This window comes from Amborella trichopoda, chromosome 11, assembly GCF_054954075.1.
Source record: "Amborella trichopoda isolate Santa Cruz 75 chromosome 11, AtrichopodaSantaCruz75HAP2 v2.0, whole genome shotgun sequence".
In the NCBI taxonomy this organism is placed as follows: Eukaryota; Viridiplantae; Streptophyta; class Magnoliopsida; order Amborellales; family Amborellaceae; genus Amborella; species Amborella trichopoda.
In genome coordinates, this window is record NC_142346.1 from 37664019 (window position 1) to 37690947 (window position 26929).

Below are 26929 nucleotides of genomic sequence, written 5' to 3' on the forward strand. Positions count from 1 at the left end.
TAAAAAATTGTAACCTTTCTTTTCAAACAATGCTAAAGGCAATTGGGAAATACGATAATAAGACGAAAACAGCTTTTCACATTTCATGAAGGGTATTTTATTAAAAGCGTCCATAGGCCATTATCATCCTGCCATCAAGACTTTTTAGTTTTCGAGAGGAGGAGTCCAAGCATTATATTGCTCTTTAAAAGCACTATCCCTTCCCATCATTCATCTCCATTCTTTGCTTTGGAAATCTTTTGCCTTAAGCAACTGCTTCTAACATCTTTCCTCTTTCCTTTCAATAGATCAGAGAAAATTTGATGTACCTTCTTTCAAAGAGAAGGACCTTCCTTAGGGCAATCCTTCTACATATTCTTTGAGAAGAGCTTTCTCCATCTCCTTCGAACTTCAAAGAGAAGTTTCTAGCTTTTGGTTTAGACAAAACTTCCAATCTTCAAATCATTTTGGGTAAGCCTTCTTTCTTTCATTCATGTTTCTTTATGTTGGTCATGCCTGCAATCCATTTCCTAAACACATGCTTATACCAGAAAGAGGATTCAATATCCTCAGGATCAATTCCCCCTTCTTTATTCAGGTTCGATGCTTCTAAAAGCATGATTCGGCCTTCAATCTTCTTGTCTAAGAGGACTATCCCTGATTTCAATACTTCTTGGAGAGATTTCATCGAACTCTGTTCAACTCCCTTTGGGTGTTCTTTTAGAGTCAGGTTGAGCCTTCCCTAAGGTGTTGATCTAGGAGTCAAAGACTTCCAATGAGTCGTTTTGATAGACTCTGCTGAAATTTTTTTCGCATCAGGCCTTAGATATATACCTGTGATGCTTCTGATTACCTCTGCTTGTTGGTCTGATAAGAGAATCGATCACCTTATGAGTTCAAGAGTTTAGACCTCGTCCTGAGCCATGAAGGCATCGAGCGTAGGTTTGAAAATCTTGAACCCTGATTGGGATGAGTGGGACCAAAGGGTCAAACCTCGATGTAAGCCATAGAAGCATCATCTGTAAGTTTGAAAACTTTTAGAGCTATATTCTTTAATCTTTTGATCATATGACCTTTCTCTTTTTTCTTTGCTGCATGCATCATGTGTTCCATACCTTTCCCTAAGGAAGATGGAAGATGGAAGATGATGGGCACTGGCATCTCAGTGTCTCGGAATTCTCCTATGTACCGATTCGATGGCAAGTTTCCAATACATCTTTCATTGCCTGAAGATATCAACTTCCTGGTGAACCAGGTTGAGTGCGGGGAATTCACTACCAACTTGTACCATGCACTCTACTTCATTTCGCTAATGCATATACTGCCGAACCCAAGACCTTTTCAATCCTAGAGCCTGAAATCTATGACTATAAGGCTGCCTGGTCAGATGCGGGCTTCATATGTGATGATGTGAGCGGGTTCATCTGGGGCTCCTACTCTTAGACCTGGGATATATGTGAGCGATTTCTTGCTATTCTTGAATGAGTAGGGCTTCTTGGTGCTTGCGCATGCTCAGCCTTTTTGTACGACTATTGTTTGAATCTCCTGCGAGTCTTCTTGGAGACTTGGTGTGCTGAAACAAACACCAACTTCTTGGGCTATGGCGAGACTAGCATGTCCCTTTTGGAGCTGCACTTCATTGGTGGCCTTTCCCTCTTGGGAGAGCGCTATGAGGATTTTACCCCAAAAAATGAAATCATCTTCGGTGATGGTTCTTATCCTAGGCTCTGAAGGCTCAATTGTTTAAGAAGCGTATTCAAAGAATACGTGAAACAAGCTGCTGCAAGTGGGAGAAAAGACATCCCTTTTCAAATCTGGATCAACCACTTCTTCAACATGGAGACGGCTAAAGGGGAGACAAAGAATCCCCTCTTCAATGGTTCTGAAACTCCTCCCCCTCTGACTGCAAGGATGCCTCGTCACCCCAACATTTGGGATCAGCCAACCTATTTGGCATCCTACATCACTTTGTTCTTGTGTCACTTTGCACTTCTAGACTCTAGAGGCCATGTGGTCAGGTCAGAGTGCTTATACGCCGAATGCAATATGGCCAAAGGCCATAGGTATGCTCTAGCCCAGCTCGTGCTTTGTTGCATCTACAGTGGGCTAACCTTTGTAACAGATCTTGAGAAAGTTCTGGCAGTTTCCAGAACTCCTTTTCCCATCCATTATGTTTTTAGGTGGCTTGGTGCCTACTTTCTGGGCACTTACAAATATTCTTTGACTTCCATTATCGACACCTTCCCTTTCTTACTCCACTTTATGGTTTGTTGTGCGATCTTCCATTCATCTTTCCATGTACGATGACTGTTATGGGAGGATAAGTTCTTTTGTTTCAGGCCCTTCCCCATTGGGGGCACCCGAGAAGGACTTTTCATAGACGAGTATGCTCTTGCGATCAATAAGAGAACCCCAAGTACTAACTGGGAGGTCATGTCTCTTCTGAACATACAAGGATGTTTACTTCCTTTGAGGGTGGGCAACTGTAAGGTTGATCGAGCCCTACAATCCTCATCACTTCGCAAGTCAACATTAGATGGACCAAGGTTGCCTTGTTTTCTACGACTTCACAAGGCATGGGTCCTAGTCAAAACTTCATGTGAAGTTGGCGTGGGACTCTTGCACCTTGCTGAGTCAATCTTGTTAGTTCATCATTCCCAACAACCATCGAGAAGTCTTTGTGACCCGCAGCTACTACGCTTGGTTTCAGGAACATTAGCAGGGCTTTTTTCAGGGTCCTATTGATGGTATGCCTGACATTCGAGAAGATGAAAGTCATGAAACCTCTCAAATTCACTTCAAAACAAGATTTGATAGAGTTTCATCAAGTTGGGAACCCAAGTTACGCTTCGTCAAAGGCTGGAACGTGATAAGTGTTGATCATATCCAGGGTGAAGTTGGCCTGGAAGGGGTACTTGAGAAGACTCAAGCCTCATTTTATCATCAACTTGATGATTTACTGGCTCCTAGGTCTAAGACTTCGGGGCATTCTCATCAATCCTCGAACTTCAAGAAGATAAGGGGATATGGCAGGCCTCGTCAGGCCCCTATATTGATAGTTGAACCTAAGAGCGATAGATCACATAAAGGTCTAGCTGCTTCATCAAGGGGCCTCCATCTGAGCATAAGAGAGAGAAAAAGGAAGAGGGGCTGGGCCCTCCATCTGTTCGAGGAAGCTTGATGGTTAGGAAAGCGGGGAAGGGACATTCTCCTTCCCCCACTAGTATGAAAGAAGCCAGTGGGGTTTGTGATTCAAGCCGAAAGTCAAAAGATTAGGGGTCCACTATGGATCGTGATATTGTTCCTAAGAAGGCCTTTATATCATACATAATCTTGAGCGAGGCTCTGGAGTCTGTTGACCCAGACTCTCAAGGGAAGAGGAAGCCAATTGACTCTTTTCCTTAGAATAGGTACTTGAAGAAGGAAAAGAGTTCAAGCCTTCATGAAGAAGTTAGGGAAACATCTGCTACTCCTCCACCGTCGACTGCTTTAGCCTTGGCCATTCCTAGCAGAATCACACGGTGCTCTGTGGCTAGAGTGGCTCCTTCTACGTCGGGGCTTTGTTAGAAGGTGACGACTAGGAAATCTTCAAAGCTAGAGGTTATTGAGATAGACTCCATCCCTTCTCCGAACTCTCTGGTTCTAAACTCAGAGGTTCTTAAAGAAAATTTTCTAGTTGTAGGTGAGAGAATGCATATCAAGAAAATGGAGACTTCAGTGGATCGAGAAGAGGGGTTTGTTGATGCCTTGAGGGCTAGAACCTTCCCCAAGGTCAAGTGAAAACTCTTCTTCTTATCATAGATGGATAGAAAGTCCTGCTCCGGAAGCTGAACCTGTGGTGGATGAACTAAGGCATGCTAAAGGAAAACACCGCATTGAGGAGAGGGATCCTCTGGTGGTTGACTCATCCACTGTAGTTGTTACGTTGAAAGTGGGGTCGTCAGCTACGTCATTACTCACCCAAGCTGACGTGAATGTAGGACTCTCCATGGTCCACGGTATATTGGATAGACACGATTTCTCCTATGGTGACCCTCCTAAGTCTGGGCTACTCCCCAGACTAGACTTTCTATGCGATCTTCCTCCAACCAAATTTTTTTTGGATGGGCACTTTACACTTCACTCGTATCTACACATGAGGCACCCCTCACCCGAGCACGTATGCGGGTCAGGCTCGTGGCTCGTTATCTTTTTGTGAATCTGATTCGTAGGGGGATCCAATGATCATATAGCTATTGATGCGTGTGGGACATCCAATGGTCATCTAGACGTTGATGAGATGGAGGCAAAAGGAGATTATAACCAAGAGAGTTACGTGCATGTAAGTTGTAGTCGTTGATGGTACATGTAACCATCACAATAAGTGAGTTAAGGAACTGCATGTAACTTGTAGCTATTGGTGGTACATGTAACCACCACTACAATTAATGAGCAGCCACCTTATAGCTCTATATAATGGGGACTCTATCCCATACGAGAAAGATACTTAGAACAACTATTGAGCCTCTCAAGAACATATCGTCTCTGCAATTCCTGTAAGGAAACCACTGGGCTAAACTCTCTCTCTCTACTTGATTTTGTCTATTTCTCGCTCCAAACTATCAAGATTCTGGTGTCTATTATGTAGGTTCCAAGCTCAAGTGCATAGACTTTAGAAACATTTAAAAATACAAGTATGTTAACATGTATCTTGAGGACCAATTGCTCTCCCTATGCAGATCAAATACTATATCGAAAGGGGGCAAATATCGTTTTGAGAAAACCCTCCTACATGCCCAAAAACAAAAAGATTTTGAGATTTAATTTTTTGAAATTGTACCACTTTTTGTCTCCATTTCACTCAACCAACTCCAACAGCTCCTAGGGTTAACAACATTGAAGACATTGAGCAATGCATTCCCATGATTGCTTTCTTAATGAAAATGCCTCAAAAACCCATTGTTGATCAACTCGGCAAAATCGAAGCTTCGCCATTTGAGCAGCCCTGATCAAATCATTAAGATCTTTAACTCAACTCTTGAGCTAGCAAGCGTAGTTAGGGATCGATATTAGATGGATCTAGTGATTAGGTAGCTTACCAAAGCCCGATGTTTATCTGAAATCGAATCTTAATAAAAACAAGAGAAAAAATCCTTATATCAAATCACATAAATTCTAACATGGCCTTATTATCTCTTATGGTCGAGCTAAAATGGTGGAGCAAACCACTTACTAGATGGATGAGTATGGAATCTGTCGTCCTGTAGATTACTTCAATGCTTTTTAAGTGCATGCAAAGATGCAAGGTGTGGGGAAAAAGGCCAATGTCATTACTTAATTTGCTATTGATTTGTTACAGTAAAAATAGAGAAATTGAAGAGATGGCGAAAAAGGGTGGTTCGCATATAGATTTCTCATTCATGTTTTTTCTCCATTTTCTCTATGAAATAGATGATTAGGTTTTGCACATGAACGGTTCAAGGACCATATTAACAAGAACAAAGCTCTTGATTTGGCGGCTTTGGGCGTTTTAATTAATGGTCTAGTGAGAAATTCAAAGGAAGAGGAAGTAAGAGAGATCATCAAGCTAGTTATAAATACTAATCTAGTTATCCTAAATAGAGAGAGATCATCAGCATGAAGAGGATATCTCACATATCCTTTACATCTCTCTACCCCAAATCTTCAATCCCAAATACCTCAGGCCATTCACATACTTTACTCCCAAATCCAAAAAAAACCTTGAGTGAACAACGCCAGATTTATTTTATAGAGGACCCAAGTCCAAAAAAAACTTTAAGAGAACGACATCATATTTATTTTAGAGAGAGAGATCAAATGAAGAGGATAAGGCCAGCAACCCACCTTCCTGCCCATTCTAGCAGTCTTCTTGACCATACCTTGCGAGCACTTCAACACTCGAACTCATGTGAGAGGAGCGAGCAGGGTTACAGAAAGAAGCAGGGTCTCAAGAGAGAGAGAAGGTGTTTACAACAAAAGAAAGGCTAACCGGATTAGCAGATCACTTTTCCCGTATATGAACTATAATATCAAACGACAGGTACATGGGGTCCAATGGAGCTATTTATATATATATATATATATATATATATATATATATATATATATATATATATATATATATATAGATGCTATGGTACGTCGACGGGTGTACCTGTAAGAATAAGCCCAACGGTATGGATTGAATCTGGGCCGATCTGATGGTCTCGAGACGACCATGATCTCATTTTGTGTTTGAATTTTATTTTTTTTTCTAAAAATCGAAATCACTTGAAATTTTTGATGTGTGTTTTTCTCATCAAAGCACACCTAATAAAAATATCACAAAAATAATTCACAAAAAATAAATTGACCGAAATACCCCCAAAACATTTCATGGGTATTTCGGTCACTTTATTCATGTAAAATATTTTTTTTGATATTTTTATTAGATTCGCCTATTTTAAGAAGGCACATCTAAAAGTTCAAGTAATTTGGATTTGTAGAAAAATAAAATAAAATTCAAACACGAAATGAGGCCGTGACCGTCAAATCGGCCCAAATTCAATCTGGGCCGTTGCGCATTTTCTATACGCACATGGATTTATTTTTTTCTTCATTTACTATATTTTGTATGATCTGACTTCAATTAATTCAGCAAAAATTGGGATTTAGGTTTAAACTCTTTCGGATTTATTTATTTCTCTTTGTCTTGTACATTTTGTATGATCTGATTTCGATTAATTCAACAACTATTAGGGATTTAGTTTTAAATTCTTGTGGATTTAATTTTTTTCTTCGTCTTGTACATTTTCTATGATCAAATATTGGAGATTTTAAGTTTAAATTCTTATGGATTTAAATGTGATAGTTTTTTGGTGTTCCTTAAACATTTTGTGTAATCTGATTTCGATTAATTCGATTGTGAAGCCCAAAATCAGGTACACCAGTAGCAAATATTTGGGATTTAGGTTTAAATTCTCATGGATTTATTTTTTTTTTCATCTTGTACATTTTGTATGCTCTGACTTCGATTTATTCAGCAAAAATTGGGGATTTAGGTTTAAATTCTTGTGGATTTAATTTTTTCTTTGTCTTGTACATTTTGTATGATCAAATATTGGGGATTTTAGGTTTAAATTATTATGGATCTAAATATGATAGTTTTTGGGTGGTCCTTGTACATTTTATATGATCTGATTTCGATTATTTCGATTGTGAAGCTCAAAATCAGGTAGACCAGTAGCTAATATTGGGGATTTAGGTTAAATTCTCATAGATTTATTTTTTTCTTCGTCTTGTACATTTTGTATGATCTGACTCCGATTAATTCAACAAAAATAGGGGATTTAGGTTTAAATTATTATGGATTTATTTTTTTCTCCTCTTCTTGTACATTTTGTATGATCTAATTTTGATTAATTCAGCAAATATTGGGGATTTAGGTTTAAATTCTTATGGATTTATTTTTTCTTCATCTTGTACATTTTGTATGATCATATTTCGATTAATTCAGCAAATATTGGGGATTTAGGTTTAAATTCTTATAGATTTAATGTTTTCTTCGTCTTGTATATTTTGCATGATCTGAATTCAATTAATTCGATTTTAATGCCCAAAATCAGATCCACCAGTAGCAAATATTTGGGGTTTAGGTTTATATTCTTATGGATTTATTTTTTTCTTCATCTTGTATATTTACTATGAATCGTTTTCCGATTATTTTGATTGTGACGCCCAAAATCAAGTACACCATTAGCAAATATTGGGGATTTAGGTTGAAATTTTTATGAATTAAATTATTTCTTCGTCTTGTACATTTACTATGATTTATTTACTCATATTTCTTCACCATTCTCTCTCTCCAAACTGCTTGCAAACGATTCCAACATTTGCTTTTGCATTGCCATCACAGTTCTATCTCCGCAAAATCTCCATCTAGATTTGTTCTCTCTATCTCTCTCATCTTGGGTGCATCCGAACTTTTATAAGAGGAGGTTCAAATGTGTGGTAAAAATAACTTCATTTAAAAGATTAGCAATCAGAAGAAAGATAAATAAGACTGCTTATGGGTTACTATCATTTGATACCATTCTTTTGGACTAAAGTTGAAAAGGTAGATCTGTATTTTTCTTTCAAGGAAATTTCAGTATGTATGTTGATAAATAATACGTTGTACATCCTTTGGCATTATCATCATTTTGGAACAAAATTCAAGTTTTTTAGTTTGAGATTTGAAGGTGAATGATTGTGAATGACGAAATAGGGCTCCTTGTTAAAATTTTAAATTTCATTTTTGGCTTCTGATATTTCACCGCATGTGTTATTGGTCCCTTCATTATCTTTAACCTTGCATTTGCTATACACAACGATATACACATAGTGAAGTCAATAAATATTTTCATATTTAGCTTTGCGTTTGCAATTATTCATGATCTTTGCATTTTTCTAGTAGGCCCTATCAATGTCATCTAATTCTACAAGTAATCGAGGATATACACCTCGACAATGCCCTAAATACAGTTTAGATTGTGCTACGAAAGCATTGACAAGCCCTAATAACCCAAATAGGATGTACTATAAGTGTCTACTATGTGCGTTCTTCTAATGGTGTAATGAATATGTTACCACTGTGCAAAATGTCAATTTAAGGCATCGCAATGCACAACAGTGGAATCCAATGCATGAATCACAAGGACGTGTCATGGTCAATCAAGAAACAAGTATTGACCACGATACGATACTCTGTGCCATAGGGCGTTTACAACAATTTTTACTCCGTGCCCCTTGGGCATTTGCAACAATTATTGTATTTCTTGTGTATAATAAATGTGTGCTTTCTTGCGCTCATGTTTTTTATTTTTGTAGTCCTTATTCAAAATATGTTATAGTTTTTTTGTGTTCCTTTTTTACTAATGTAATTATTTCTATTGTGGAATGCAACTCATTCTCCTATTACATTTAATGTTATAGTTGAAAGTAAGAAAATGGTTCATGTTGTAGTTGTAGAACATTTGTAGGTCCAAGAAACTTACAATATGCAGATTGGCCTTGTAAGTGTTCCAATCTTCAGTAGCAAGCTCTCAATTGTTGGGAATGAAGTGTATATCAAAGAGCCTTATGAAAAAAGCAGGTGATCTAGATTGGAAGCAAGGGAAATTACCAATCCCTCCATCCTGCTGTAATAAGATATCATACATATTATGAGATTTTACCAAAGCAGAGCTCATGGAGTTTATCATTAACTTTATCGCATCCGATATTGTTCGGTGCGAACGGATGAGTCGAGCTTTCCTTGGAGATACAAGATTGTGATTGTGCTCCGTAAAAAACCTTGTGACAACCCACTCATTGTTGGCAATTATGCTTATGCACATCTTCGCTCCACATCCACATATTTTCTGAGGCAAAATTTTCTAGATTGCGCTTGATTCACCGTACGGAATCCTTCCTTAGAACATTTATATTCCCATCAATTCTCTTTCCATCCTTATTCTTGTGAGTAATTCCCTTTCTGACACCAAACCCTTCCACCAATGCAAAAGCCTTGTAAAACTCATATGCATCACTTTCATCACCAAATCTCATTCCCACACGGTTCTATTTCAGACCCCTTGGAGGACAACTCATGCTCCCCGTTTTCGGGAATGTGAACTTATTGGAGGCAGGGTTGCAAGCAGGGGATCTTGGTCCATGGACTCTACAATATCCCCCATGTTGTTATACTCTGACCATGTGGTAGATGCCACACTTTCTGAAATGGTGAGGTCCATCTCAAGTACTAAAATTGCCCTACACAAAACACAATTTATATGTCAATTAATGGGTTCAAATCTTCACATATTTTGAAAAAATTGATTTGACAATCTCCATATCTTATCTCTTGGTTGTTAAGTTTAGTTGGTTACGAAGCTTTATTCCATAGAATATAACTCATTGTGAATTTCTAGATCGACTACAGTTCCTTTCTCTACGGACAGAGAGAGGAGAGCTCACATAGAAACACAATTTTTTCCATATTTCAATATATTTTATCAATCGTAATTCCTAATTGGATGGGCTTTCTATGCACAGTCAACTTCAATATAGGGAGTCATATTGTTTTAGTAAACAATTGGTTCCTAATCTGGGCCGCCAGCCCCTATATTTTATGAGGAAATTACTCGTTAGTTCAACTTTCCTTATTATTATTAATTGACAACTCAAAGACCTAACTCATTAAAAAAATGTTCATATAATGATTGTCAAATAAAATTAACTATAAAAATCTCCAAACAGTCCTCGGCATTTCGAGATTAATCATAATAACTTTTTTTTTTTTTTGAAAAAAAAAGAGCAAGGCATTGTCCACTCTTAAGAAAGACGAGTTCCAGTTCAGACATCCATGTTCTACCCTAAGGTGATCTTGAAAATGAAAATGAAAATGAAAATGAGAAAATAAAATTTTAAACTTCCAAAATATATTATTAATTTTTTTTTTTGCATTGTCTATTTTGGTTGTCGTTTCTTTAATGTCCATCTTAAAGATAGACGTTCTATAGGGCATGTATGCATCCCCAACTCACAAAATAACTTTCCTGTCAAAACCACCCAAGCAAGATTGGAATAAGGGAGTGTGATCAGCCTAGTCTTGCCCGCTTCCCACATAATCTCCCTCGTTCCTTTTTTGGCTTTTTATTATTTGTAATACAAAATAAGTCTTGGATACCTTACTCAGAACAGACGGGTAATCGGCTGTATCCCACTAATCCTGTTTCTAAAACACTTAATTATTGTCAAAGGCTCTTGTACCTCGAAACTACACATTGTGAACTTATTGATAACATATCATTATCATTTGAAAAATGTAAGACCACCCACACCAGCCCACCCTTTTTTTTTTTTTTTTATTCCTAGATTTGGACCCTGTCGAACACTCCCAAAGGAAAATGTCGGAACCTTAAAACCATGGTGTGTTCAATGTTAGTGATGTCTGACACCCCTAATTCTTTGCCTTTAGGTTGTCCAATGTTGCGAGTGCTCGAGGCATGCCCAGTGTTGAAAATATCGCGCAGCCAAGGGGAATGAATTGGATATGTTTGGTTATCTGATGCTGCTAACACCGAACACCATGTTCCTTCGCAAGAGTCCCTGACCAGTGTTGAAAATATTTAATCGCTGAAAGGCAAGGATTTGGAAATGCTTGGCTGATTAATGTTGCTAACACCGGACACCTCGTTTCTTAGCAAGAGAAATCTTCGAGGTGTTGAAAATATCAAACAACTCAAAGGCAAACATTTGGAGATGTCATCATTAAAGTCGAATGTGTTGTGGGTTTTAGGGCTATCCAACATTATCAATATCAAGAAGACAAATAAATAGGGGTGTTCAGCATTTTCGATTTCCAATAGGCCTTGAAAAAGAAAAGTTATAAGATAAAAAATAAAAGTGAATTTCTCACCTGTCTAATATTGGAAATACCAAGCTGGAGGCAAAACTAAAAAAAGGACGTGGGTTGGCAGAGTGGTGTCAATGTAAATTTCAGAAAATATGGAGCGTACACTAATAAATTGGGAAAAAACGATACGTACGTAAATTTTCCTCTTTTTTATAGGAGGCTTTGGTTCGGGTTTCATACTTCTGTGCTTTACATTAAATGACTAAACAACCACTCCAATATGGATTAATTGTCAAATTAATACTGATTGCCAAAAAAAACTTTAACGTCGTAATTGACTGAAATAATCGAAAAATAAAAACCACGTGGTAATAGGGCAGAGAATTTAGAGGGTCCAGATATACCCAGATCCTAATCTGGATATGAAAAGTAACATGGGATCTGGATATGATTGGATCAGAATGGTTGAATCCGATAGGATCCAAGTATTTTACTTGGGCTACTCAAACCTCTCCTGATAATACTGTGTCGAAAGGAGCTCCAAAGGATAATGCTGTTGTGACTGTGACGAGCATTGAAGTTGTGCCCTCTACAACTCATCTCTTGGGTATTGGGTTTAGAAGAGCCATGACTAAGGTTCCCAAGGTATCAAGTACTATCAAAGTCCCTAAGGTGTCGGAGCATGATCCCCTAGAGGACTTGGTTGCATTTGCTGAGGACCCTGAGAGCCTTGTGGAGTCGATGCTCAAAGGTCGTTCTTCAATTAGTAAACCTACAAGGCAGATGAGGACACTCTTCAGAGCGATTGGGAACAACTCTCTATCTGACCTCTAAGAGATTTCTCCAAAAATCTCCCAGATGATATCGTGGGTCGAGTCCATGGGGGATAATGAAGAGATGCTCTGTCAGCTTATCGACCACGTCATTCAAGATGCCTAAGTCATAGCTTCTGACTGAGAGAATCTTGCTCATATATTCCCCGCCTTGATAAGTGAAGGGAAAGAATCATATGCTGGGCTTGAGGATGCGGTTATAAAAACAAAGCAGGACTTGGAGGTTGATCGTCGCTTGGTGGAGAATCTCTGTGACCAATATGACCTAGTGAATGCTCGCATGACCATGATTTTGAACTTCATTGATAAAATCAAGACCCTGCTAGCTGCAGAAAATAGGGAACTCGAGTGGATCGTAGCCCATTCATGTCATCTTTACGAATGAGTGGACATCTCCCACCCTGAGGTTGTCGACCAGCTTCCTCGGTCAAATCCAGTGGCATCCACAGCCTCTGTGGGAGAAGCGGGCCTCCTACAAATGACGGCTGACATGAAAACAACCAAGCAGCATGTAGAAGAGAAGACCCGCAAGCTGAAGAAACTTGTGCACTACTTCAAGAACTTTTTTGTCGTCTTTGATCTTCTCTTTTCTTCAATCTTTTGTGGACGCTTTGAACGATGTAAAACAACTATGGATTTTCTAGCAAATAGGTCTAATTCTTTTTAGGTTTTGGTCGCTCAGAAATGTGGATGCGTTCAAAAGAAATATGGAATGTTTAAACAAACATTAGACTTCAGATGGAAAATCAAAGGACATCACATTCGGGGCAAAATTCACTCCTGCATTTCATATCAGAAACACAGGATTTATTATTTATATTGAGTATTGAGCAATTCCAGAGGTTTAATCATCTGTTACATTTACATCGACTTGAAGAATTAAAATGAGCCAAAAACCTTTGATTCTGACTTTTGAAGACCTATACATTCTTTTCTAAAGAAGAAAATACAGACATATTCAAGGGAGAAGATAACGTCGAGGGCATATCCGCCCATATACCTGTAAGTAATGACTCGTTATCCTTCAAGTCTGGTCTTTAAAAGGGAACGGGTTTCAAATGAATTGTAGGAGACGATTATCTCTCTCCTCATGTCTTGAATATTACTCTCTTTTCTACTCTTGGTTCTTGTCGAGGCACAACCTCTGAAGAACTCTTTATCTCTTTAAAAATTGTGTCTCACAAAAGTTCGACCTCCTCCTCAACCAAGGAGTATCAATTTTTATAGCGCTAAATTATGGTTATTTAGGGGTTAACCATGCCCTTCGAATATTCACCCTCCATCTTCATCTGAGTTTATCTACTCAATTGAATCACAAAGCTCGCAGGGTGCAATCTTTATCTTCATACATAATTTACCTTCTTGTGTTTATCTTCAGTTTACCTTCTGTATTTATCTCCTCACACTGTTGCTCTTTCTGTTAGGTTATCTCCTCGTCGCTTACGCTTCTCGAACCTCGTGATTTCGTAGGAACAGAATTAAAGATTCATCATTATCATCATTGTTGATGTTAGTGGGTTGTAGCCACTTCTGTTGTTCAACTCAATCCATGCTACCTTTTTAAGGGTGAGAAAGCAAGAAGCTTAGAGTTCAATGACAATGATTAAATGAGATAATTCCTTGTTCCCTAAGAAACAATTCCCTTCTAGCGGAAATCAATTGGCCACACAATACGTAAAGCTTTTATGGCTTTAACTGCCAGACAATGATACTGACGAGGGCTTAATCCACCGTCAGGCAGTTCATGACTATTGTAGAATGAGAGGGGTTAAGCCATCTCTGGGAAGCTTTAAACAACCGTTGAAACTGAGATGGGTTAAGCCATCTCTTGACAGCTTTATACTGCTGTTGAAACTGACATGGGTTAAGCCATCTGTGGGCAGCTTTAGACTGCTGTTGAGACTGAGATGGGTTAAGCCATCTGTGGGCAGCTTTAGACTGTTGTTGAGACTGAAATGGGTTAAGCTATCTCTGGGCAGCTTTAAACTTCTATTGAGACTGATATGGGTTAAGCCATCCTGAGCAGCTCTAGACTATCATTGAAACGATCCTTTGCCTATTCTCGAAATCCATAGACTAAGCCATTCTTCAATCATAGTCAAACAGGTATACTTGAATGATGAGAACCATACTCATCCTCTGTAGGTTCACTGCATATCTCCAAGTGGTTTTATCCTTAATCTTTCTTTGGGACTAAGTGGTCATACTTTCCCAAAGGAAAAAGTCTGAGTCATTAACAACTCGATCAATGTACCTGGTCCTGTATGTGATAAAATTACATCCAACAAAACTACCTCGGACGCGTCACACACGAGAGAGGAAAACCTCGAAAGGGGTGTAGCGTTCGGCCAATCTCAGGTGGACTTCTAATCATCATACACCTTACACCTTCTTCATTAAGGCGATGCATGCGCCCCTTTTCCCAGCCGTCTTAATTAATTCGGGAAGGATAACTTTCTCATCTGTCACTCCCTGATACGGCCATCATCATTTTCAAGGAAAAGACCCCTCAGCTTCTTCACCGGGCTCTATAAATCCATCGACTACCCCAGTGGTCAGTTCACCTTCCTAGCAGTATTCAAATTTTCATCTTCGTTTCTAAAAATTTCTTCCCATGTTCCTCCCAGGCGACTTTCTATCTCTCTGAATCGAGAACTTACTGCCTCTCTTTGTGGCAGTGGGAAAGAGGAGGGGCTGTACACTAATTCTCCTACGACTGCTAGCCTAGTAGAGGGTGAAAAAGAATACTCCACAACTTTTAATGTTGTGGGTCTGACTTCTTCTTCTGAGGAAGATGCTAAAATTGCCTCCATAGCTGCAAAGGAGGTTCTTGATGCCCGGCTTATATTGGACCGAAAATCCAGGTAAATTGCATACCTCAAGCATATGGTGGTGCGTCTTTGTCGAAAGGCAGAACATCGCCAGAATATGTCTGACTTCTATCGAGGAGAATTCAAGCGGGCTTTTGTGAGGCGAAAGCTGATGAGGGTCAACAGGGCAATCCGTCTTGGGGAGTAATGCCCCAAAGTGAAGATAGGCAAAGATTCTTTTTCTCCTCTTGCTTTTCTCTTTTGTCTTTTTCATTTTTATTTATTTTTATTATTATTTTTTATATAAGGGCTAAGTTTCTCCCCCTTTTTTCTATCAATGAAGCTTCTTTGGGTTTGAATTCATGGCTTGCACTTCATAATTCTACATCCTGCATTTTCTCTTCATCTTCCGGATATACATATCATTTCGTACACCGTCGGTTTGCATTCTTATCTCTTGCTTATTTGATGCAAGATAATCTTGATTTCAAAAAGTGAATTCCTTACCCTTTCTATTCAAACAATGCCAAAGGAAACTAGGAAATACAATAATAAGATGAAAATAGCTGTTCGCATTCCACGAGGGGTAATCTAGTAAAATGTCCATACGCCATCATTATCTCGCCATCAAGGCATTTCGGTTTTTGAGATGAGAAAGTAAAGCATTGTATCACTCTTTAAAAACACCGTCCCTTCGCATCATTTCATCTCCATCCTCTGCTTTGAAAATCTTTTACCTCAACTAATCGCTTTTGACATCTGCCCTCTTTCTTTTCCAGCAGATCTTCTCCATTAGAGAAACCTTCTGGACTTCCTTCAAAGACAAGGACCTTCCTCAGAGCTTATTCTTCAAGAAGAGCTTCCTTCATCTTTTTCAACTTTCAAAGAGTTTTTTTATTTTTTTGGATGTTTCCGGCTTCAAACCTCTGATCTTTAATTATCCAGGGTGAGTTTTCTTTGTTTTCATCCCTATTTATTTAACTTATCCTACATGTATTCCTTTTTTCCCAAGCACATGCTTATATTGGAAATAGGATTCAGTATTTTCAGGATCAATTTCCCCTTTTTATTTACGTTTGATGCTCCTAAAATCATGATTTGACCTTCAATTTTCTGGTCTTAGGGGACTATGCCCTAGTTTTCAATACTTCTTCGAGAGATTTCACCGGCCATTTGTCAACTCCCTTTCGGTGTTTTTTCAGAGTCAAGCTGAATTTTCCTAAATGTTTATCTAGGAGCAAAAGACTTCCAGTGAGTCGTTTTGATAGACTCTAACGCTGAGGCCAACTGTTTTCAACACATCAGGTCGTAGATCTATGCATGTGATGTTCTTGGCTACCTTTGCTTGTTGGCCTAACCGGAGCATCGGTTGCCCTCTTAGTTCAAAGGTTCAGACTTCATCCTGGGCCAAGAACGTATCAGGCATAGGTTTGAAAATATCAAACCTTGATTGGATTGAGTGGGACCAAAGGGTCGAAACTTGATCCGAGCCATAATGGCTTCGTCCCTATCTTTAAAAAATCTTATGGAGTCATATTCTTAATCTTTCAGCCATATGACCTCTCTCTTCTTTTTTTTGCTGCAGGCATCATGCGTTCCATTCCTTTCCCAAAGGAAGACGAAAATTGGAAGAAAAAGTGCACCGTCATCTCAATATCACGGAACTCTCCCATGTGCTGGTTTGATGGCAAGTTTCCAATGCATCTTTCATGGCTTGAAGACATCAACTTCCTGCTGAACCAGGTTGAATGCGGGGAGTTTACACCTAACTTATACCATGGCCTACCTCGACGAGATCTCCTTCTTCATTTCTCTCATGTGAATACTGTTGACCGCAAGACCTTTCTCCTAGGGCCTGAAATCCGTGACTATAAGGCTTCTTGGTCAAATGCAGGCTTCATATGCGACGGTGTGAGCGGATTCATCTGGGGCTACTGCTCCTAGACACGGGGTGTATGCGAGCAATTTCCTTCTATTCTTGAAAGTGCAGGGCTTCTTAGTACCTGCACGTGCTCGGCCTTTCCGTACGACCGTTGTTCATATTTCATGCTAGTCTTCTTGGAGACTTGGTGTGTTGAAACAAACACCCACTTCTTCGGTTATGGTGAGAGCAGCATGCCTCTCTTGGAGTTGTACTTCATTAGTGGCCTCTCCCTTTTGGGAGAGCACTATGAGGAATTTACTCCGGAGAACAAGATTATCTTCGGAGATAGTTCTGACTTTGGGCTTTGAAGGCCCAGTTGCTTAAGAAGCGGATTCAAAGAATACATGAAACTGGCTACGGCAAATGGGAGTAAAGACATCCCTTTTTAAATTTGGATCGACCACTTCTTTGACATGGAGAAGGCTAAAGGGGAGCCAAAGAATCCTCTCTACAATGGTTTTGAAACTCCTCCCCCTCTAACTACGACGATGCCTCGTCGTCCTGATGTCTAAGACCAGCCAACCTACTTAGCATCCTATAACACTTTGGTCTTGTGCCACTTCGCACTTCCAGATTCTAAAGGCCATGTGGTTAATCCGAAATGCTTATTCGCCACTTGTAATATGGCCAAAGGCCATAGGTATGCTCTAGCCTAGCCCTTGCTATGCTGCATCTACAGTGGGCTAACCTTTGCAACAGACCTTGTGAAATTTTTGGGAGATTCCCGAACTCCTTTCCCCATCCATTACATTTATGGGTGCATTGGTGCCTATTTTCTGGGCACTTATAAATATTCTCTGACCTCGAATATCGACACCTTTCGTTTCTTGCTCCACTTGATGGGTGGCAATCTTCCATTCATACGTTCAAGCAAGGCTATTGTTCTAGGACGATAACTTGTTTCGATTCAAGCCTTTTCCCATCAAGGGTACCCGAGAAGGACTCTTCGTAGACGAGTATGCTCTCAGGATTAATAAGAGGACCCCAAGCACTGATTGGGAGATCATGTCTCTCATGAACTTCCTTTAAAGGTGGGCAACTGTAGGTTGATGAAGCCTTACAACCCTCATCGCTTCACAAGACAGCATCGGATGGACCAAGGTTGTTGTATTCTCTATGACTTCTCCAGGCATGGGTCCTGCTCAAATCTCCATTTGAAGTCCACGTGGATTCCTGCACCTTGCTGGGTCAATCTTCATCATTCCCAACAACAGTCAAAATGTCTTCATGACCCACAGCTACTATGCTTGGTATCATGAATATCAATGAGGCTTCTTGCAAGCCTATTGACGATATGCCTGAATTTCGAGACAATGAGAGTCAGGGAACCCTCAAACTCGTTTCAAAACAAAATTTGAGAGAGCTTCATCAAGTTGGGAACCCTGGTTGCACTTCGTCGAAGGCTGGAATGTGATAAGCGTTGATCATCCCCAGGGTGAAGTTGTCCTAGAAAGGGAAATTGAGAAGACTCAAACCTCCTTCTATCATCATCTTGATGAATTATTAGCTCCTAAGCAAACACCTCTGGGCATTCTCATCAATCTCGAGACTACGAGAAGATAAGAGGATCAGGTGGGCCTCACGAAGCTCTTGTAGTATTTGTCGAACCTAAGAGCGATAGGTCGCTTAAGGGTCTAACTGCTTCATCAAGAGAATCTCACTCTAAGCATAGGAGAGAGAAAAAGGAAGAGGGGTCGAACCCTCCTTTCGTCCAAGGAAGCTTGGTGGCAAGAAAAATGAGGAAGGGGCATTCTCCCTCCCCCACCGGTCTGAAAAAACCAATGGGGCTTATGATTCGAGCTAGAAATCAAGAGATCAAGGGCTGTTTGTGGCTCATGATATTGTTCCTTTAGCCCAAAAGGCCTTTATATCATACATAATTCTGTAGGAGGCTCTAGAGTCTGTTGACCCAAATTCCCAAGGAAAGAGAAAGGCAAACGACTCTTCTCCTTTGAAGAGGTCGTCAAAGAAGGCAAAGAGTTCAGACCTCCGGGAAGAAACCAGGGAAACATCTGCTACTCTTCCGTCGTCGACTGCTTTGGCCTTGGTCATTCCTAGTAGAATCACGCGAAGCTCTGAGGCTAGAGTGACTCCTTCTACAATAGGGGTTCAACAGAAAGTGACGGCTAAAAATCCTCAAAGCTAGAGGTTATTGAAATAAAGTCCTCCTCTCCAGACTCTTTGGCTTTAAACTCAGAGGTGCTCGGAGAAAATCCTCCAGTTGTTGGTGAGAGAATGGATACTTCAGTGGACCAAGAAGAGGGGCTTACCGATGCCTTGAAGGGACTTGATCTTTCTCCTGTGCCAAGCAGAAACTCTTTTTCCGATCACAACAGGACAAAGAGTCTTGCCCCAGAGGCTGAATCTTCGATGGATGATCTGCAGAAAGAAAAAGGAAAGGCTCGCTTCAAGGAGAAGGATCCTCTAGTGGTTGACTCATCCATTGTAGTTGTTGTGTTGAAAGTGGGCTCGTCATCTATGCATTACTAACCCAAGCTAACGTGAATGCAGTGCTTTCCATGGTCCATGGTATACTGGATCAAGGTGAGTTCTCCTATGGTGATCCACCTATGTTCGGACTTCCAACTCCGTCAATCAGGTTTGATTGGACCAAACTTCTAGGTATTTAGAACTCCTTCATTCTTTGAGAAGGACTTAATCGGTCCAGATTCTATTCATTACTTTTTCATGTTCGTTCTTCACTCAAACCACGGATGGGGTTATGTTTCAAACCACTCAAGCTTCTTCGGATACCGTTGTGCCGCATGGAGCTCCAAATGATGATGCTACTACCATTGTAGCAAGCACTGAAGCTATGCCCTCTGCAGATCATCTCTCGGGTACTGGATCTGGAGGAGTCGAGACCAAGGTTCCCAAGGTATCGTGCACTCCCAAAGTCCTTGAGGTGCCAGAGCATGACCTTTTAGAGGACCTGATTGAACTTGTCGAGGATCCCGAGAGCCTTGTAGAGTTGGTGCTCAAATATCCTTCTTCCATTGGTAAATTTCAGAGGGACATGGTGCCGATGTAGTGAGGATGCTATTCAGAGCGATTGGGAATAGCTCCCTCTCTGATCTCCAAGAGATTCCCTCAACAATCTCCCAGATGATATCATGGGTTGGGTCAATTGGAGCCGACGAAGAGAAGCTCTAAGAGCTAATTGACTGGGTCACTCAAGACGCCCAAGTCATAGCTTCGGTCCAAGAGAACCTTGATTATACATTTCCCATCTTGATAAGCAAAGGGGAAGAAGCCTATGCTATGCTCGAAGAAGTAGCTATAATATCAAGGCAAGGCTTGGAGGCTATTCAGAGTTTAGTGGGCATCTCTGCGACCTACATGATCATGCAAAGTCTCGTAAGACCATAATTCTGGACTTTATTTATAAAACTAAGACCTTGCTAGTAGCACAAAAGAGGGAACTCAAGAGATTCGTGGCTAGAAATCTCCTACCCTAAGATTGTTGACCAGCTACGTCAGTAAGATGCAGTGACATCTGCAGCCTTTGTGGCCAAGAGGGCCTTGCACAGATGAGGGCCGACATGGAGCCAACCAAACAGCGAGTGGAAGAGAAGACCCGAAGGATGAAGAAACTCCTGCACTGCGTCAAGAGCTTCTGAATCATCTTCAATTCTTCTTCTTCTTTTTTTGTCTTTTTTTTAAAACTTTGTGGTTGTTTGTAAAAGAACTATGCTTCCTCTTAGGATGCTTTACTTTATTTCTCTTTGACTTTTAGAATCAGTAAATACATCTGATGCTTTTAAGACTTCAAAATAATTTTTGCAGCATCACGCTAATTAGCACGTATTCTTGCATACTTCTAACATAAGATTTTAGAAGAAATACCTAAGCTTCTCATATCCTTTCATGAAGAGATATGAGTGGCCTAGCATTTTGTGGTTCTGAGAACCTCCAGAGAAAATAAACAAACACCGTACTTTAACATCAGTCGAGAAGACCATATGAAAACCCTTCCTAACCCTTCATAAAAATGGTATGGTTAGCCAATATTGAGAGTCCTAGGACTCCAAGGAGTATTGTAGTTTTTAGTCATACAGGGAAGACAATCTGGCGATGTTGTTGGGCCACATGCCATGGACCTATTGATGGTCATCCATCTCGGACCTTAACTTGACTCAGTTTATAGTCATGGGTAAGGACTATATGGTAGATGTTTATATAACATCAATGCCTGGTCTTTTAAAAGAGACCAAGTATGTGCTAGATAGTTTAAAGTCTTGCAGCTCCAGCTATTTGATAGGTAGTTTAAAGTCGTACATCACGGACTATCTGTTGATCTTTTAAGGATAATATTTTCTTCAAATACCTTCCATTAATCGGAGGCATGACATCTTCTCCCGTCTCGATATAGAGGAGGTATGCTCCAGCTGAGTATGCTTTCTTAACGACATACGATCCATTCCATTTGAGCTGAAACTTAGACTAAGGTGTGCCAATAGGACATCTCACAGCCAAAACCAAATCTCTGGGCTTGAAAAATTTGTCAAAAGCTCGACTTATTCTTGCTTGATAAACTTCTAGCTTTTGATGAGCTTCTAATCACTTCTCATCGAGTGCGTTCAAATCATTGTGTTGGATTTTGACTTGCATGTCGTTGGTTAGTCCGTAATGGACTTCCATCCTCAAAGAGGGTATCAAAACTTCCAAATGCAGCACCTTATAACAATATATCTTCTTTATGGTTCTGAAGGTTGTCAATTCTTCGTCTTCAGGGGCCATCCTGATTTGATTGTAGATGGAATACCCATCCATAATGAGAAGGTTTCACATGCTACAGTCAAATCAATCATGATTTTAGTGAGAGGCAAAGGAAAGTCATCTTTGGGGATAGTTGAGTTGAGGTTGTGAAAATCAATGCACACTCAAATCTGCCCATTCTTCTTTTCGACCGGTACAATACTAACAAGCCATTCAGGGTATAAGACTTCCCTTGAACCCGGCTTTAACTAATTTGTTAACCTCGACCTCGATTTGGGGTGTTATATCAATATGAAACTTCCTCTGAGGTTGCTTCACCTGTTCGATGTGAGGATCGACAACAAGCTTGTGGGTTGCCACGGCAGGGTCCAACCCGGGCATCTCATGGTAATTCCACGCAAAGATGTCACGATCAAGACGGAGGAAATCAACACATTGCTTCCTTTCTTCTGGCTTCAAAGATGAACTCAGTAAGGTGGGTCTATGATCTCCTTCTTCACCCAACTCGACTTCTATCAACTCGTCGATTGTAGCCTAAACCACGCCCTCCAGTTCGCATGGGGTGGGCTCCATCTCTTCTTCTAACCTTGAATTCTAGTCATCATGACTACTTAAAGATGCCATGGCACATTGGACTGTCCATTTCCTTTTGTGCATGTTCTTTGAGCCAGCCCTAAAAGTCAAGGTACACCCGAGCCCCTGAATATTGAACTTCTTTCGGGATGCACTTTTTATTGCTTGAAAAGGCGATATCATCTCTTTTCAGCCATTTAGGCCTTGTTTGGTAAATGGGTCATAATTCATACTTCTCATGATTCTGTGAGCCTGAGGGCTATAGAGGAACCATTGTGGCTTTGAAGCTCCATCATTCAAAGGGCGAGGGTCATATTCCTCATGTTGTCCTTATTTGAACTTCATTTTCAAAAGAGAATCGAGTACATCGTTTTTGATCTGGTACAACGTATCTAGATTGACACTTGTTGGAATGATAGCAATGAGCGGTTTGGCTCCTTCTTCAATATATAGGCGTTCGAATCAAGGGTTGCCCAATCCTATAATCTTCATCAGAATCACTCTCGCTTTCTAATTCCTAAATGGGGAGGGGGTCAGAATTCTCAATAGATTATAGAATTTGACATCTGCATAGTGGGATTCTACCTTGATAAAGGGCTTTTGATCGACATAAACTGTATGTTGCTTCCCTTCATAGAAATATTTGAAGCATTGATGCAGACTCGTGAGGATGATGTCATTGGCATGTAACCATGGGTGCCCTAGCAATACATTATAGGAAGCCTCGGTTTCAATGACTTGAAATGTCACATTAGCCTTCAGCTCACCAATTCAGAGCTTCAGTGTAATGCTTCTGACAACATGTTGGATAGCCTGGTTGAAACTTGGTATCACCATATGCCCTTCTTGCAAGTTCTAGACATCCATCCCCACAGACTTCAAGGGGAAGTAGATTCACAGCTGATCCACCATCAATCATTATCTGATTGATGTATACGCCATGTATGGTCCCCTCCACCATCAAAGTGTGATTATGGGGCCTCATCCCTAGTTGTAGATGTGTGTCAGAACTGGTGGCTAACATAGCTCCAGGCAGAACTGCTGGGTCAAGTTCGACTTGGTCCACTTCAGCTTGAAATTCTTCAGGGGATGATAGGGCTTGTATCAAAGCATCCCGAAGTTCTTTTAAAAGAAAAAGGGCATCATATACGCTTATGGCGGCCAAGATTCTTCTTAAATGAGAGACCACATTGTAGTCGCCAGTCTTTCCATCTGTCGGCTGTTTTGAATGTCCAGCAACATTGGATGCTTCAGCCTGCGCCTCCTCCATAAGCATCACCTTCTAAAGGGGAGTGACTTTAGATGGTCTGATCTTTGCAGTCTTCTTGCCAGATCTTAACTCCCACTGCATGGTTTGGGGCTTGGACTCAGCCTCTACTAACCAAGTCACATTAGCAGTCGTTCATGGAGGGGCTTCACCTGTTGATTTTGGCTCATGGAGACCGTTCATCATCAAGGGTCTGGGCATAAAGTCTTTCAAAGTAGGACGAGGTCGTACTGCCAAATGGGGGCCTATGTTTCATCCTTTCTTTGTCTTCCTAACCTGGCTCGTAACATTTCGAGGCGTGGGAGGAGCTTTCATGGATGTGCTTACTTGTGAATATAGTCCCCTTGTTTATGTATTATTATATCAAATCCATCATCGTCCAACAATCTTCCAGCCCGTGGGTGCGGGAACACGGGTATTGGTTGTAAGGGGGCTCCTTTTAAGGGAGGCCTTCTTTTCGATGTCTTCCACCTTCTCAGAGGGGGAAGAAGTTTCATAAGGCCCCTGATACAGGAGGTTCTCAGCTACCGATTGGGGTCTAGCTTCGCTTGTTACGAAATAAACCATGTTGGCCGGCACAGTCTCTGCCTCTAGTGCCTCTTGCACAGCACATTTGAGCTTTCTGTCCTTAATGAGGCCTTCGATGATATCCTTTAAGGGATATAAATCTTTTACCACATGTCCTCTCATCCGATGGTATGGTCGGTTTGATCTATTTGACTGACCTTGTCCGCGGCAAGCGTAATGGTCCTAGATGCTAAAAGCTCTTCAAAAATCTAGAGAACCTGGTATTTTTCGAAAGAGTACTCTCAGTTGATACGTCTACGATATCCACCTCTTTCTCCTGTTCCTCGTCCACATCCCAACGGTTGTGGAGAGTCATAACTTCTTGGTGGTGGATAATTCTTTCCTCTCCTCGCTTGGGTAACCACTGAAGTAGTCATGGAAGTTTTGGACTGAGCAGCTTTAGTTTTAGCTCTATCTGAGTCCCTCCTAATGGTTACTAACTTCAGGCCTAGGCTAAAATGCTCCATAAGACTTTCTAAGTTAATTACATTAGTTATCAAGTCATTGAAATTTTGGGATTTGGAAGCATGTAGGTGTACTGCAATGTCAGATCTCATGTTTTAATAAACATGAGCACCTCTTAGGCCTCAGGGAGCGGGGTTGCCTGTCCTATGATGATATTTTGCCACCGAGTCATATATACTTGCATAGATTCATGATCCATTTGCTTCAGATTGAGGAGTTCAGCTAAATGGACCATCCTTTCTCTGTTGTAAAACCTTGCTAAGAATGCCTCTTGCATTTTCTTCCATGTAAATATGGTCTTCGGAGCTAGTTGTGAGTACCAAGTGAAAGCTGGTCCCGATAGTGACTATATAAATTGTCGCATCAGGAGGTTCCCATTATTGGCTGAGTCTGCTCACCCAGACACGAAGTGGGCCAAGTGTTGATGAGGGGACCTTGCTCATCAAACTTCAAGAATTTGGGGCGCTGGTACCCTGGAGGATACGATACTTCATCAACATATGCTGGGTATGGTTTTCAATACGTGTCTAGGGTTTGTACCCCTAAAATATGGAGTGACTGTTGTTTCTCCATCACCAAATTTCGCATTGCCTCCTTCATTAAGGCAGTATTAGCTAGAGATTGAAGCGGTGTAGGTGCGGGGTCTGATTAGTTCTCCATTGCCGGATTCGAGGACTGTTGTCCTGAAGGGCCACTATGATTGGGAGCCTCTCTAGTGGCCCTTAGCACCTCGAGCTCGGCTGTCTACACTCGGAACTCTGCTTCTTTCTAGGCCAATATTGCCCTTAGGTGCTCCATTTCCTCAATTTCGGATGGGTCGTTCCCCACTCCCATCAGCAGCACACTTATGATATGGTCTTGTTCAAAAGGTCCAGTGGACTCCTTATCCGAGACTTGTTCGGGGAATTTGAAAAGGAAACACAACAGAGGTACAAGGGGATCCTTCTGCACCTTGGAGACACTACGCATGTTGTAGTGGATAATTCTTTCCTCTCCCCGCTTGCCTTCTTTGCAAGAGGCTTAGCAGGTGGGAGCTCAGACGAGAGGGATTAGACATCACCAAGACCCATGGCAATTTGGCCCCTTGGGGTTTCGTCATTTCCATCGAGCTTTTGGGTGGTTACTCGGATCTTGTTACACGACCAAATTTCGAGAAAATCCTCTCCTAGGTCGTGCGTGATCTCCTTCTAGATCGATTCCGGTCTCTGACCTTGCAGTGGTCGTGTACGACATTGATCTATTTGAATGGCGTCCCTTGCTTTGTCCAAGACGTATTGGGTAATAACCCCATGCGTATGCCTGAGAACAATCTTAAAATGTGCCTTATGAGCTAGTGTGAATTTTTGGACTCTGCCTTGGGACCACGAGCAAGGCTGGTAATCGACTTGCCTCAAATCCCATTCTACTACGGTGATCTGTGAAAGAACAGTACAAGATGATCTAGGTGGCTCATATTTACGAGAACTCCTAGCCACTGAGCGAGTTAGCTCCATAAGAACGTGTAACCGCGGGCATCTGGGCTGCATACGGCGATCTAGGCAAGTTAGCATCGTGAGGATTCCTAATCGCCAACCGATGGGTGTCGTGTGAGTTGGGTGAGTTAGCTCCATAAGAACGTTTAACCGCCAGCATCTGGGTTGCATACGGCGAACTAAGAAGGTTAGCATCATGAGGATTCCTAACTGCCAGCCGATAGGTGTCGCGTGAATTGGGTGAGTTATCTCCATAGGAACATCTAACCTCCGACATTTGGGCTGTATTGACAAGTGAGCGCGGAACTCATATGATCAAAGGCAAGAAACTGGAGCCCCGAGGATTCCTAACTTTCTGCATGTGAGCAGCATACAACGGTTTTGATGGATTAGCATCGCGAGGATTCCTCACAGCCAACCGGTGACCATTATTGGGGCCGGGCAAGTTAGCCTTTCGAAGATGCCTAACTGCCGGCATGTGAGCTACGTACGGAGGCCTGGATGGGTTACATCGTGAGGATTCCTAATTGCTAACTAGTAGCGTTATTGGGGTCGGGCAAGTTATCGTTGTGAAGATGCCTAACTATCGTCATGTGGGCAGCATATAGTGGCCTGGATGGATTAGCATCACGAGGATTCCTTATCGCCAACCGATAAGCATTATTAGGGTTGGGCATGTTAGTGTTGCGAAGATGCCTAACTTTCGGCATGTGAGCAGCATATGGCGGCCTGGATGGTTAGCATCGTGAGGATCCCTAACAGCCATCCGGTGAGCATCTCGAATAGCTGAGCACAGAACCCGTATGATTAAAGGCAAGAACCAGGAATCTGAAGGTGATGAAATGGAGGGATTAAAACTCGAGGATCCTGGCTTGAACCTTGCAGGAGCAGCATGGATATCTTTCTTACAGGCAAGGATGGTGGGCCTCATGGGACGTTGTGGTCGTGTTTGCCTTGAGATAAC